This window comes from Lissotriton vulgaris, chromosome 7 (genome assembly GCF_964263255.1).
Source record: "Lissotriton vulgaris chromosome 7, aLisVul1.2, whole genome shotgun sequence".
Lineage (NCBI taxonomy): Eukaryota > Metazoa > Chordata > Amphibia > Caudata > Salamandridae > Lissotriton > Lissotriton vulgaris.
This window is the reverse complement of record NC_141695.1, coordinates 1,398,723,587-1,398,738,716: the sequence shown is the minus strand read 5'-3', so window position 1 is coordinate 1,398,738,716 and position 15,130 is coordinate 1,398,723,587. Positions and strand designations below refer to the sequence as shown.

Sequence of the window (15,130 nt, the reverse complement as noted above, 5' to 3'; positions counted from 1 at the left end):
AGTTCTTATAATTCTCCAGAAGGCTTGGGGGTTTTTGTCTTGTGCACTGGTATGGAGTTCGTTCCAAAGTGCTTGCTTAAGTTCCTCTTTTCTCTTTTTTCTGGTTTTGTGGTATTCGCTTCTTAGGATGGCTATAGTACGAGGATCCCTTTCGTCTTTGTTTAGGGCTAGTTTCAGCTTTGTATGAGCCTTGGTACACTCTTGATTGAACCAGCCTTTTAGTCGGGGTATTCCGGTTTTATGTTTTGCTGTAAGTAGAACCTTTAATTTATCCAGAATTTGGGCGAAGTTGTTAAGGAGCTCCTCGTCTTCTGTTGATATGTCCAGACAAATTTTAATTTGGGGGTAGACTGACTTTATCAGCTTTTTAGTGAGTTCCTCTGGGTTTATCTTCCCCCACTTTATTGAGTACCCATTTAGTTTGTCCATGCTTATGTTTTCCTGGGTCAGTGCGTTGGCTATTGTCATAGGAGGGCATTGTTGATGGTTTGTTGTTACTTCCAATTTTAGTATTGCGTGATCGCTTTGGGAATTCGGTTTGACTTCGAAGTTTTTTGCTCTTGGTTCTAAGGTTGCTGATATTATTATGAAGTCAACCGTGGTACTGTAACCTCTTCCTATGTAGGTCGGTGCTAGCGAGTTGGCTCCATGGTCCAAGGTGTTTACTACTTGGAGGTCCAGATCTGATAGGAGATCGTTCATTAATCTGCCCATGTTGTTATGCGAGAAGTGGATAAGAGAAAGACCTTCCTCTGTCACCATGCCAGGACATTTTTGTTTTGGTTGGGTACAGGCGTGGAGGTTGAAGTCGCCTACCCATATTATAGATACCGGGCCTCTTTCTCCTTGTTTCGTTCTAATAGTGGTTAGTTTTTCGTGGAGGTGAGTTAGGACTCTCTGAAACTCTGGTTCGTCCAGGTTATTGTAGAAGTTAGTAATGACTATTGACTCTTTTTTCGGTAGGGAGAGACCAAGGATCTGAAAATTAGGGTCCATTTCGATGACCTTTGTTTTGATGTTTTGAATTGTATTGGCTAAATAGATGCATAGTCCTCCCTTTGGTCTACCCTTCTGTCCTGACGTCGCGGGGGAGAAGTATGTCTTGTAGCCCTGTAAATGGTGTTCTTGTTGTGACCACGTCTCCTGTAAGCAGATTATTTGATGACTGTGCGCGTGGTACTTAATTGTCCCATCCTCCACTTTTGTCCTTAACCCTGCAATATTCCAGGAGATCAGGCTTAGGGTTGTTGGATTGTCCCTAGAGGTTTTGACTGTTTGTGATTCACCAGGAATCTCTCGGTCTGGAGGGGTTAGAGGAGAATCCGAGGATCCCAGTGAGTCAGTGCTATTTAGAGACTGTTCTTCTAGCTGTGATGGTCAGTCAACGCACTCTAGGGCGCTATACTTGTTTGCTAGGGGAAGACCATTCCAGCCATCCCAACGTGGGGGATCACTGTAATTTCTCCACTGTTCTTGTGCTCTCCATTCGTCCCTTTCTCTGCCTCGGTGATTGGGACCTAATGGATTGAAAGGGGGGGGCCGTCCTTGCCACGGTTGCTGCCATTGGTGGGTGATGTGTTGTGTGGGTTGAGGTGGTTGCTGCCACTGCTGGGAAAAATGATGTAAAGGTTGGGGAAGTTGAGGGGGTGGTTGCCACTGGAAGGTTGTATGTTGTGGTATTTGTGGGAATCGCGGAGTATGTGGAGGCTGCTGGCATTGGTACGTAATGTATTCTGAGGGGTGTATGAACCCTCTAGTTACCGGAAAAGTAGAGGAAGGAAAATTTTGTCGTGAGGGTGTTGGTAGGAAATAGCACAAGGGAAGAGGGTTTATTTGGGTGGCAGGTCCACTGTTGGGTGTGTTGCAGATATAGCTTGCTGCCCCTATCTCCCTAAATTTGATGGTAATAACGTCACCCGCTATGGTCTTCGTATTCCTGCCCACCCAGTCTCCTCTACGTACAGAAAAGATCTCACCCCTGATGTAAGCAGGTAAGGGTTTATGCAGTTGGAGCCACTGGGCACATTTATTCCTTAACTCTGCGAAAGTTTCTCTTATACCCTCCTTCAGTGGTGGTACAGCTGTTAAGACCACCACGAAGGGGGAAGCTTCCGGCGGGAAGTTGATTATTTTGGGGCGAGACTGCTTCGTTTTAGATTCTGGAGGTTTCTCTAGGAGGGGAGACACTGCTGGAATAGTAATGTTCCCATTGGTGCCTTTAGCTTGTCGGTTTTTTGTTTTGGTTGGACCTGCAGAAGCTTTCGGGGCTTAAGTCCATTGTGTAAACAATAGGGTCTTGCAAGCAACACATATGCCGTAGCGCATGCAGGCTCGACCCTAAAATGCAGTACTCTAAATAATACTACTACTTTTATAATCTATGATTGCTACTGCGCCCAAATGAAACAAAATAATGAAAGGCATAAACTGACTGCTAGACCGCTCCCTTCTGCCCACTGCCAGGGGTCCTGCGTGGTCTCCAACTTCAACCTTGGATTCACAAAACGCCGGGTTTGCTCTTGTTACTGCCCCAGTTATTTTTAATCCATTTTCTGTTTTCGCCTCCGCCGATTCTGCGTTCTGTTGTTCCATGAGTTCACTGGAATTTCTATCAAAACATCTGTTCTGATTTTATTTCCGTGCTCCCTCATCTCCCCGCCCCTCTCCGAAGTAAACATCTGCAGTGATGAATGTGTCCCGAGTGAGTGAAAGCATCCAGTTCTGTGATACTCCCGGTCTGTGCAAAGGTTAGTTCGGGACAGGGAGAGGGGCAGGTCCGTGGCAAACCTCTCCTCCATGGGAGAGACGCCAACCCGCCTCTATGCCTCCTCTCTATAAAATGTTTGATCAGCGCTGTACTTTTGCTGACTATTCCAGGAGCTACACGCAAAGGAACCCCCAGCTTGCCAAGGTCAGTGCCTTCTACATCCCTGAGAAAGATCAGAGGGTTAATGCGCCATTGCGCCACCAGCCGAGATCTGTCTATAATCTCTTAGACACTCCAATCATGAAGTTTAGCGGGTTAATTGATTCTCTAATGATATAGGCCAGGGCGTTATTGTATATGCTGCAGGGAGCCGGAAACAAGAACAGATTACATGCGAGCTTTATTGCCCCGTCGGGTGTTTTAAGTTGACCGGGAACCTCTGGGTCACAGACCCAGAAGTAATTAAAAAGGATATTGGAACGGGTCCCGAGTGGGTCTGCAGGGACCTATTTGAATTTTGCTGGTGAAAGATTAAAATCCCAGAAATATAGCTCTGGGCATAGTTTCACGGACTGGATGCATCATCTGACCAGTTCTCTGTTGGACTACTTGCAAGAGAGACTCACCCGTTCATCCTTCTGAGGTCGATGGCCTGTGCAATCGTTCTGTTGTTCAGCAGCTCAATGGCACACTTGCTTTAGCACACGAGACCACTGTGTGTGCATTGAATTAGCATGTTTGCCACCGTCATACGGCGCACTCTGGAACTCTTGGAGAGCTGAAAACCCGAAATGGGCGAGCCACTGGAGGCTCGACCCAGGAAGGAGCCCCAAGCCTGGCTCTGCTCGAAGTCCTCTTGGAGCCTCGAGCTCAAAACGAGCCGAGCCTTCAAATGGCTTCTACGCGCCCTGCCACACACTCTGTTCGCCAATTGTTGAAACTTGCCTTGATAACACTTGAAGTCTTGCTGAAGAGGGTCTGCCTCCACTCACTCTCGAGGGGGTAATTTAAAATGCAGAATGTTTTCACGGTGCAAGCCAAGTCTAATGCCTGAATTGCGCAGTATGAATTCAGAACACGTGGCCAATCCCAGCTTTGTCACCTCAGTTGAATAAACTGTGTGATCTTTGGCAATTTTTACTGTGCCTCTTTTCATCGGCACATTGGACAGCACCTAGGACTGCATCAATCAAGGATAAGTGCTGTATATAAACTGCTCCTATACGTGAACTACATATAGGAACTTCTCTGCTGACATTTCGTCAGGACGGAGCTGGTGGCTGCATGAATGATTCTAACTTCATCTGAAGAAATGGTCACTTCCAGCAAACGACTCAGTTCAGCGATAAAAAATAACGAACTGCAGTGAAACGGTCCCTTGTTACAAGGAAAACGTTTTTGAAATGTAAATCGACTTTGTTGTGTGTTTACATGATGTTTGTTGCACAATTTATTTGCCAAATATTTTGCTGTCTCGAGCCTCAGCTCTTAGAGCCAAGAATTTACTGGCAGGCCCATCTCCACTAAAAACCGACCATCACAAAGAGGGCTCGATGAGGGGGTGGGGGTGGAGGGGGGCGAGGGGTTATAATATGTCAATCCAACCTGTACTGTGCGACATGCAAGGTCTGCAATTATCCGACTTGGACACAGGGTTGTCTCTGCACTGCGCCTGGTTGGTAGTTATAGGTGAAACATGTACTCCCGTATTGATTATCTCATAACAACAAGCGTGGGTATTGCAAATTTAAAATGTAAACTATGTTTTGAGCAAAATGTTAACAAGTTGTTCTTAGCTGAACCATGTCAGCACACAGGGGTCCCTGCACGCTGCAGTCCTCTCAGTGTGCCGAGCTGCCACTGCACAGGGCGACGAGTACACAAGGGGAGCAGTCTACGTGCTCAATGAGGTTTGTGCTCAGGACTGCCTGTAGAGTTTCCCTGCACAAGGAGACTTCAGGGCAGCACTACAGGTACACGTCCAGCAGAGTGCACAACTGCCTGTAAGGCTGTCAGTGCACAGACCTAACCGCTTACAAAGCCTGTTGTGCAGGGTCCGCCTCTGTTAGCATGTCAGAGAGCGCATCCACTTCCTGGGCTACTGTGCACAAAGCTAGCACTGTACACTCCCACCAATGCTCAGAGCAGCCGTGCACAGGATCGCATGTGTGCAGGGATGCTGGTGTGCACGGCTCCCCGCAGGGCTGTCAGTGTGCACAGTTGCTCTCCTGGCTGAGAGAATATCTGTTCTCTCCCTCTCTTAGCTCCATACCCCTCTCCTGGTTTCACAACAATTAAACAATGTTTTGATCTGTATCGAAATTTGACAAAGGTCTTGGGTTCGGTTCTGGTGCCCGCAAGAGCCAAAACGTCTAATCATGATAAAGTAAAAATCAAAACACGACGGAAATAAGGAACTGGGCTAATGGGAGGAAATACAGGCCTCAGGCCTGAGTTACTTACGGCACGGTACTCCGGCGTGGCGTTGACCTTGACTAAAACTTGAGGCAGCGCTAGTGCCGTATGCAAACTCAGCACAATCAGCCACAAACATATTCCTTATGGTTTTTACCTCCTTATTTAGTCATATTATTAGTGCTATTTTTACACTGCAGAGAACACCTTAGCAATTAGCAGCAAACCATAATGAGCTGACCAATGCAGACAATGCATGATGCAGATATGTCCACTCCACTGTCCACTTGGATAAACTCCAGCCAAAAGGGGATCTGAGCTGATATCTACGTTAACGCAAGGCTCACAGTGAGGACAATTCAAGTGCGAGGCCATGAGGTCAGGTGGGGTCTCGATCTTCTTCACTCCACCACTTCCTTGTGCAAAGCGTGCCATTAGCAACGCACGAACGGGGAAGAGACTAGGAGAGACACCGGCTCGCTCAGCAGGAACAGCAGAAATGGTCAATCGCTGCATAGCTTCACATTAAAGCTGTACAGTGATTGAGCATGTTCAGTGGATAGGAGCCTCCCGGCCCCCGCTCTGCCTCGTGCACAGCACTGCACTAGAACTCTAGTAACCGCATCTCTCAGCCAATCCAGACGCTTCTCCCTTTCTGTTAGACAGAATGAGAGGAGCGCCAGGATTGGCTCGGACAGCCCAACTCACTGCTCATTAGGAGACCGGGCTAAGGCTTAGAGTCACCCCAGGCTCACTAATGCGCAGGTGGAGACTCCTGTGGAGATGCCTTTAGTGCGGATGTCGGACTGGCCAGGGACAAGCAGTAGTCAAATCCAACATGCTCACTTTATGGGCCCAGGCTCACTCGCTGGTGACCATGGTGTCTATCAAGTTGTTGTCAAGTTGGCTTTATTTCAATAAAAGAATATCTTTAAAAGCAATACAGAAATATCACAACAATTATTTAAAAACATTAAAAACATAAAAACCAAGCCATACAAAACTGGTATTCTTCCAACATCATAGATGGCGGTAATGAATTAACTAAGAAGGTGCCAAAAGTGACCAAAATTAAACAATTTGGGAAAGCCGCTTTGACCTAATCAACCATGCCCAGCTTATATATTTGGATAGGCCACAAACATACAGCGGCCGGGTATCTGATCTTAAAATTCACAGGGCCACACTGCATTGTCGAGTTCCCAACTCCCTACATAGTGGCTTTAACCACCTACCTCTGGGTACTTTATAGGCAGGACATTCGAACAAGAGGTATGGAATCGTCTCTGGCTTAAGTGGACAGAAAGGACAGAAAAGGGTGGTTAGAGCTGGGGGTTTCCACCGTGCAGTCAAATCTCTAACCGGTAGCATGCCAATTCTGAATTTAAAAAAACAAGGCCCTGTCCCTGGAGATCGAAATAATGTCCAAGCAGAGTTCCCGGAGTGCCACATTCTTTACAAGCAGAAAGTCCCTTGAAGTCCGGCACAAGCTGAGCTCGGTGTTTCTTTTGTTCATTACCCAAGTCCAGTATAAGTTCTTCAGGGCTGCCTTGGGTGGAGCAGACCGAGATTGCCAAGCCCCTTACAGCCCGAGCTGTACCAACAGACTTTTCACGTCCCTTAGCCACCTTATTTTTGCCCAGCCAGACATGTCTAGTATCTCCCTTAGCCCCTCGGCATAGCTAGCAAGTTCCGGCACCCTCCATAGGCGAGCCCACAGAAGGAGGGGACGCAGCCCAGCCTGATCTTGAATGGAGCGACAGCCCATGTCCAGCAACAAGGGAAGAATGGGAGTGCTATTGGGGAGGGACATCAGATCCCTAAGAAACCTATTCTCAGAAAGGGCCAACTTGCTCACATCCAGGGCGCCCCAGAGCTCTGCTCCATAGAGCGCCGCACTAACGCCTCTAGCAGCATAAATGTCTAGCACTGGGGCAATAGGTTTCATCGATGATGCCCTCTGTTCTTTGAGAAGAGCCCCCACCACCCTTTTGTGGCTCAGGAGAATTTTATTGAGGTGACTATCCCACTTCATAGTGTCCAGTAGCCGAATACAGAGGTAATCAAATTCCTTGACTCTTTCCAAGGGGACCGTATTAAGCACTGGGGGACGTCCAAGTTTACTGGGGGGGTTCAATACAAGGAACTTGGTTTTATCGGTGTTGATCTTCAGACCCATTGACCCACACAATTGTTCAAAGCCCACTAGCAAGCTCTGTAGGCCAACCGGGGTTTTTGAAATTAGCAAGGTGTCATCTGCAAATAGTAGTGTGGGTACCCTCCTCCCTGCCAAAGATGGTGCGTCAGCTGAGATTTCTAGGAGGCGGTCCACTACTCCATTTATATAGAGTGAGAAAAGGGTAGGGGCGAGGACACATCCCTGCCGAACTCCTCTGCTAACTTTGATGCGGGCAGTCTTTTGAACATGGTGTCTATCAAATTCAATATTGTTTAAGCCCCACTCCTTCAGGTCTGCATACGTTGATTTCCAGGAGTCCCCTCAGACAGCCGGCCAGTGGCTGAAGACTAACTGACGCAAGCAGAATAAAAGAAACTTTAAAATGTATGTTATTCAGGTTTAATAGGGGGGACCACAATATGAGTGGGGCAACGTTCCAAAGCTCTATGGGAGAAAGCACCCCTGCCTACCTTAAAGGGGTAGTCCAGGGCCTAAGGTAGTTTGGAAACATTTTGTCTGAGATGGGCTGTGGCAGGGTATATAAGTCAGAACTCCAGGAAGGGCATAGCAGGAAAACTTTTGCATTCTTCAATCCACAAAGGCACGTCTGAACATGAAACAATACATTTTCTTGTCAAACTCAGGTAATTTACACTTTGAGATACTTTCTAGGTCAAGCCTAGGCAGCGCACATGCGCTGTCGGCAAGACCTGTAGTTTTAAGTAAACAAGGGATCTCCTGCCTGCTGCTTACTATTTGTTTAGAGCATTGTCGGTCTTGTTTGCTGCCATGTGCTTGGTTTAAGCAGCAAACATCACTTCAGTTTTTTCCAGTGTAGCACCAACCATGCACAGTTTTGTTATGCTTCCACAGCGAAACTGTTATTTGCTGAACTCTTTCTTTGTTAATTGCATGCTTCATGCTTGTGTAAGTGCTCGAAGCACGACTGGGTGCCCCTGCGCCCCCCCCCCCACGCTAACCGCCCTCTGTGTCATCCACCCCATGTTTTTAGGTCTCTCATACGCAGCGCGCATGCACTGCTTAGGAAGAGACCTTTAGGAATCGATTCGCCTTTTCTGCCAAAACGTGCATGCTTTGGATTGCTTTCAATAGCAACTTGTGCACGTTTGGTGATTCCCTTGCGGGAGCGAGCTTTGAAACCATCTGTTTGTAGTAAACTTCAAACAGATGGTGCCGCCTGCTCACTCCCGCAAGGGAAACAGGCGCAGGCCCCTCCTCTCTCCCCTCCCCCCGCTGCCTCCTCCTCTCCTCGTCAAACTTGTTTTGCTGGCTCTCAGTGCAAACCTGGACCCCCTTTCTCGGCTACAGCTCAATTCTTACCAAAACTGCTCTGGCTTGCCCACCACAGTTTCCTACAAGTGAATTTCCACTTTAGTGGCTTTAACATACAGAGAGGGCGTTTCACCCTACAAATCCTCACCCCAGGTCCATAGAGGCTACTTTGCAGAGAGATGCAACCCTATCCGAGTGTACTTTACACCTTCTGAATTGCGACCTGACATGAGGGCGCCGCGTCTCGATGGCACCGCTGCCATCTCCAGGCATGATGTGGCCAGAACCCGTTGCAAAGATGAAGCCTGCCTTCTTCGGCAGTCCTGAATGTCAAACAGATGAGACAAAGTAAACTATTTCTGCCAAACTGAAGTTTATTCCGTAAACCGTCTCAGTGCAAAAACACAAACACTGGGCCTGGCATGCAGACGTGTGTGGGTAACTAGCAAAGCGTGGCCCCGTCTTGCGTTTTTTATGGGACAGCAGGGATCCAAAATGTCCGCCTGTTCTCTTTCACTATTTTGAAAAGCACACTGCAGGTTTTGCAAACACCACCAAAGCGCATCCTTGTTGGATTTGTCAACTCACCAGGACAGGTGTGAAGAGAGGTTGGAGCGTGGGTTTAGCTGTCTAGCCACCGTTGCTATGCAGTGCCAGGAGGAGCAGCTTGAGTTGTGGCACGAGAAGGACTTTCTAGTCTGGAAGCAGAAGCTCGAGAACTCTCGGGTCCCTGCGCTGCCCGTTGGTATCCTACTTCTATTTCAGCTTTTTCTTCTTCTTCCCTGTGGTCCCCTGAGAAGGGCTTCCAGGGCCTTTGTAGTACGCTTTTTAGTAGCAGTAAATAAGTGGCGCATTGTTTACTATTGATTCTGTGCGCCATTTTGTCAGTGCAGAAAATACCACTGTGGAAAGGAAACTGCACCTGTCAAGCACATTACAGGAAAATCGTTTTTTAGCACACACAGAAAAAGTTTATTGTATGTTTTTGGCTGATTGAAAAATCTTCATGTAGACATTTATTTGCTCGCTAGTGATGTTTACTAAGTAGAGAGGCAGTGCACATACAATGCCAAATGATGTGTTATCTAATAAAACAAGCGACCCTTTTCACTAAGTGTAATGTATTAGAAAACCTGTACATATAACTTCCTCCACCGGTTCTCTCACTGTTTATGCCTTCTACCCCTGAGTCAGAGGTCACTTAGGGGCTAAGGGCCTTGTTTAACTTTTAAATCCTGTTGAAAGTGCTTTGGGCATATTATCAAGAACGGCGTTAAAATTATCGCCGGTTCAGCGGCAAAAAACTGCTGCTAAAGCGGCGATAATGGGCTTGATATTATGCCCCGGAGAATTCCAATAGAAGCCGTTGTTAACACCAGAACATGGGCTTCTATTGGAATTCTCAAGGGCATATTATCAAGCCCATTATCGCTGCTTTAGCGGCAGTTTTCTGCCGCTAAACCGGCGATAATTTTTAATTCCGTTCTTGATAATATGCCCCTTTGTTTCTTTGCTTCATTGACCAGTTCTTTTAGCTAACTCTTTGAGCGTTTACATGCCTTGTTTTCCTGCTAATGCAACCCGACCGACAGGCTGCGTACTGTGTTGGGAGGTTTTGTCATTTTGGCTACTCGCTCTGAGGTCAGTGGCTTAGCTTATTTGGTACTTGGCTACCTGTGCAGATGCGGCTTCTGTACTTGGCTGAACCTGAAACTCCACTGATGAAACGTGTGATAACAAAGGGTAGTGGATCGTTGGGGTTCAGAGGTAGTAATTTTTTTGTAAAGCAGGTTCTTTAGTTTGCGGAACCTCATGATCTGGGAATGGACTGGTTGCTCACTAGGGTCCTTCTGTTAGTGGATTCTTGTGAATGGAGGGGTCTTCCCTTAAGCTAAGCTCCCTCGAGGAGGTGCTGGTCTGGGTCACTTTTTGGACACGAACTGCCTTTCTCTGATTGAACTCAGTGCGAAGGGGTGCCTGCACTTTGATTGTCATTTGGAACCACGGTTGTAATGTCAGTGTAAATCCCTGTAAATACACCGGTAATTCGTATTTTGGTACGAGGCTTATTGATTTTGTTGTTAGGCTGCAGAAACTAGACTGTCTCCCTTGCCGTGCTTGAAGTCAGACGCTGTTTAGCCCCATCCTCGCAGCTCACAGCAGTTGGGTGTGATGTTCGTATTTACATTTATGTCACTCACAAAGAGTGACCTTTTAAATCTGAGGAACAGACGGCTGCTGTAATGGGCAGAGTAGATTCTGTGACTCTGGACCCCCTCTGCCACTACATGTGAATATCAGAGTGAAAGTAACACACAAAGCAGTTATTAATCTCCAGCCAGAGTGAAACAGCCAATGGGATAGCTGGCGGGCGCTGTGGGGGCACTGGGGCTGAGGAAGGAACCTCGCGATTTGCTGGTTGCTGGATAAGCCCCATTGTCACCTGCTACCTTTGTATGGAGTAATGCATGCAAGTATGGGTGAATTAAAGAGGTAAAGCCTTTAGTTTTATGAGACTAGGAGGGTGTGCTGAAAGACTGATGTGCAGGTGCTGATGAAGCACGGGGTTGTGGAATGGAGTCAGCTTTACTTCTGTAGGGTGGATTTTTTATGACTTCAAGTTGCCAGTGCAGTCTCTGTTGTTTCTGTATGAAGATGCACTGATTTATTATTTTGAGTTGTTTGGATGGGTAAATTGATGAGTAGGCACACCGTGGAACAGACAAAGGATGTAGGCAGTGGGAGAGGATGTAACCTTAGGGCTAGAGCGGTCGACCTTAAAACTGAGGAACCAGGCTCAAGTCTCGGCAGGGTCGCTCAACATCCTTTGATTCTGGGCAAATCACTTAATCTCCCCGCGCCTAACAAAAAAATGAATGTGTCCATCTGTGATGAAACTTATGCACATTTAAAGCGCTTCGATATCTTGGCGAGTTTGCGCTATATAAAACAAACGCTGTTACTAATTACCAGGTATCCAAGAATTACTCTGTTTCACAGCTTTTATTAGAATAACCAAACTTTTATGTCAGTTTGGCTCAGTACCTAGTGTTCATATGTGTCAAACTCTTCCATTTGGCTATTTTACGCCTCAAACATTTGTCGTAAGAAGTATGACTTTAAAAACTTCTTTAAAAACTTCTGAATTGTAATCTTGTTTCCTACACAGTTTTCTTCATTCAAGAAACTGTACAGAACATTTACTACCTATATTTCTGGAGAAGCACAGTGTCAAGCCTCTAGCTCCTAAGTGTAAAAACAAGCATTGGCATAGCCAATAGGTCTCTCATTTGGGACCTTATAAGTGTTTAGCCAGGCAACAGTTGATGTTGTTGCACCAAGGATATTGTGCTGCATAACTAAATACTTATAAGGTCCCAAAAGCGAGACCTATTGGCTATGCCAATGCTTGTTTGTTATACTTGGTAGCCTGGGAACGAGACACCGTCAGAATCACTTTTCACCCTGGACGTGGTGCTTTTTAGCCACGTCTGGGGGTTCAGTGAAAGAAAACTGAGCGTTTTACTTCTCTGGTGAATGAATCAGAAGCAGTGTGTTCCTGCCACTTAATGAAGGTTTACTTCAGAGTCTGCAAATGTGTACCAGATGAGCGGCTGAGGCGGGGCAGGGCTCCCCGGCTGCAGGGAGCAGAGGGGGGTGGGTGGCATGCTGCATGCGTGCCCATGCCCCCTGCAAGCACGTGCACACAAAATCAATCAATCAATCACAGCATTTGTAAAGCGCACTACTCTCCCGGGAGGGTCTCAAGGCGCTGGGGGAGGGGTAAGTTACTGCTCGAACAGCCAGGTCTTGAGCTGCTTCCTGAAGGAGAGATGGTCTTGGGTTCGCCGAAGGTGGGTGGGGAGGAAGTTCCAAGTCTTGGCTGCCAGGTAGGAGAAGGATCTTCCTCCGGCGGTGGCTCTGCGGATGCGTGGTACGGTGGCGAGTGCGTGGCTGGTCGATCGTAGCTGGCGGGTGGGCGTGTAGAAGGTCATGTGGTCGTTGAGGTACTTGGGGCCCAGGTCGTGGAGAGCCTTGTGTGCGTGGGTGAGGAGTCTGAACGTGATTCTCTTGCTGACGGGGAGCCAGTGCAGGTCTCTCAGGTGTTCGGTGATGTGGCTGTGTCTGGGGATGTCGAGGATGAGTCGTGCGGAGGCGTTCTGGATGCGTTGGAGTCTTTTTTGAAGTTTGGCTGTGGTTCCGGTGTAGAGGGTGTTCCCATAGTCCAGTCGGCTGGTGACGAGTGCTTGGGTGACGGTCTTCCTGGTTTCCGTGGGGATCAATCTGAAGATCTTGCGGAGCATGCGCAGGGTGTTGAAGCACGAGGATGAGACGGCGTTGACTTGTCTGTTCATTGACAGGGAGGAGTCCAGGATGAAGCCCAGGTTGCGTGCGTGGTCCGTTCGTTTGGGAGCGGTTGCCAGGGCCGGGGGCCACCAGGAGTCGTCCCAGGCGGAGGGTGATGATCCCAGGATGAGGACTTCCGTCTTGTCTGAGTTCAGTTTAAGGCGGCTGTTCCTCATCCAGTCGGCGACGTCTTTCATCCCTTCGTGTAGGCTGGCTCTGGCGGTGGTGGGGTCATTGGTGAGGGAGAGGATGACCTGGGTGTTGTCGGCGTAGGAGATGATGTTGAGGTTGCGCTGGTGTGCGATGGCTGCGAGGGGGCTCCTGTAGACATTGAAGAGGGTTGGGCTGAGTGAAGATCCTTGTGGTACGCCGCAGATGACTTCAGTGGCCTCGGATCTGAACGGAGGGAAGCGGACTCTCTGGGTTCTTCCGGTGAGGAACGAGATGATCCACTCCAGCGCTTTCTCTCGGATTCCGATGTTGCTGAGGCACTTCACTAGGGTGCAGTGGCCGACGGTGTTGAATGCCGCAGAGAGGTCCAGGATTATGAGGGCCGCTGTTTCCTCGTTGTCGATCAGGGTTCTGATGTCGTCGGTGGCTGCGATTAGGGCGGTCTCGGTGCTGTGGTTGGCCCGAAACCCGGACTGCGAGGGGTCGAGGGAACCGTTCATCTCGAGGAAGGCGGCAAGCTGTTTGTTGACGGTCCTTTCGATGACTTTGGCCGGAAAAGGAAGGAGCGAGATGGGACGGTAGTTCTTGAGGTCAGTGGGGTCCGCCGTTGGTTTCTTCAGGAGGGCGGTCAGCTCGGCGTGCTTCCAGCTCTCCGGGAAGGTGGCGGTGTGGAAGGAGGAGTTGATGGTGTCTCGGAGATGGGGTGCGATGTTGGCGTCGGCTTTGTTGAAGACGTGGTGTGGGCGCGGGTCGGTTGGTGATCCAGAGTGGATGGAGTTCATCGTGCGGGTGGTGTCTTCGGTGCTGATCGGGATCCAGTTGCAGGGGCGGTGGTGGCGGGCATTGGTTCGGTGGTAGGGTGCGTGGTCTGTGCGTCGAAGCTGTTGTGTATGTCGGCGATATTGCGGTGGAAGAACGAGGCAAGTGAGTTGCAGAGGTCTTGCGAGGGAGTGATGTCGTTGTTTCCGGCGCTGGGGTTGGAGAACTCTTTGAGGAAGCTGAAGAGTTCCTTGCTGTAATGGGTGTTTTTGTCCAGTCGTTCTTTGAGTGCCGTCTTCTTGGTGGCGCAGATCAGCTGATGGTGTTTGCGGATGGCGTGCTTGAGGGCGGTCCTGTTGTCTGTGGTGTGGTCGAGCCGCCAGGCTCTCTCGAGGGTGCGGCAGTTCTTCTTGGATTCCTTGAGTTCGTCAGTGAACCAGGGGGTTTTCTTGCTGCCGGGTCTGCTGGGAGGGTTCTTTAGTGGTGCGAGGTCATCGGCGCAGGCGGTCAGCCACTTGGTGAGGTTGCTGGCTGCTTCATTGGGGTCTGTTGTGCTGGTGGGAGTGTTCTGGCTGAGGGAGGCGGTGAGCTGTTCGGCGGTGATCTTGCTCCAGCTTTGGCGGGGGACCTATTGCGGGTGGTGGTGGGTCATAGTTCTTCTGAAGCTGAAGTGGACGCAGCTGTGGTCGGTCCAGTGGAGTCCGGTGGCGTGGCTGAAGGAGATGTGCTTGCTGGATGAGAAGACGGGGTCAAGCGTGTGGCTGGCGCAGTGGGTGGGGGTGTTCACCAGTTGCTTGAGTCCGAGGTTGGCGAGGTTGTCCAGCAGGGCGGTGGTGTTTCTGTCATTGTTGGGGCAGACGGGCTTGCCTTTGGCGCGCCCGCTGCGCGTGTCTGCTGCGCGTGCAAGGGGACGTCATAAATAAGGAGCCGGGAGGGAGGGTCAGCTGGGTGGCGGGAGCGGGGCGGCAAACGGGCAGGAGGGGGACGGGCCGCAGGGAGGCAGCAGCGGGAAAAGTGGTGAGTCGGGCAGCTCAGCGGCGGCTGGGTCGTCCGGCGGAACAAGCAGGAAGCCGAAGAAAAACTAGGCAAAGAGCAGCGGTGCGTGGGGGCGACCTCGCCTGGATTACAGGCTCAGCGGTCGCTCCCTGCACCAGGCGCGGTCCCCTTAAATAAGGAGCCGGGAGGGAGGGTCAGCTGGGTGGCGGGAGCGGGGCGGCGAATGGGCAGGAGGGGGGCGGGACCGCAGGGAGGCAGCGGCA

General features: G+C 49.5%; 1 protein-coding gene across 1 annotated transcript in view; it reads left to right on the top strand.

Annotated features, from left to right (window-relative positions):
* The first annotated feature begins 2,667 nt into the window (after positions 1-2,667).
* Positions 2,668-15,130, top strand: part of LOC147705715 (sulfotransferase 1 family member D1-like) — a 346,408-nt gene continuing 333,945 nt past the window's right edge. The window contains exon 1 of the mRNA XM_086932143.1: positions 2,668-2,911. The gene's annotated coding sequence lies outside the window, so the exon portion shown is untranslated. The remainder of the gene's footprint in view (positions 2,912-15,130) is intronic.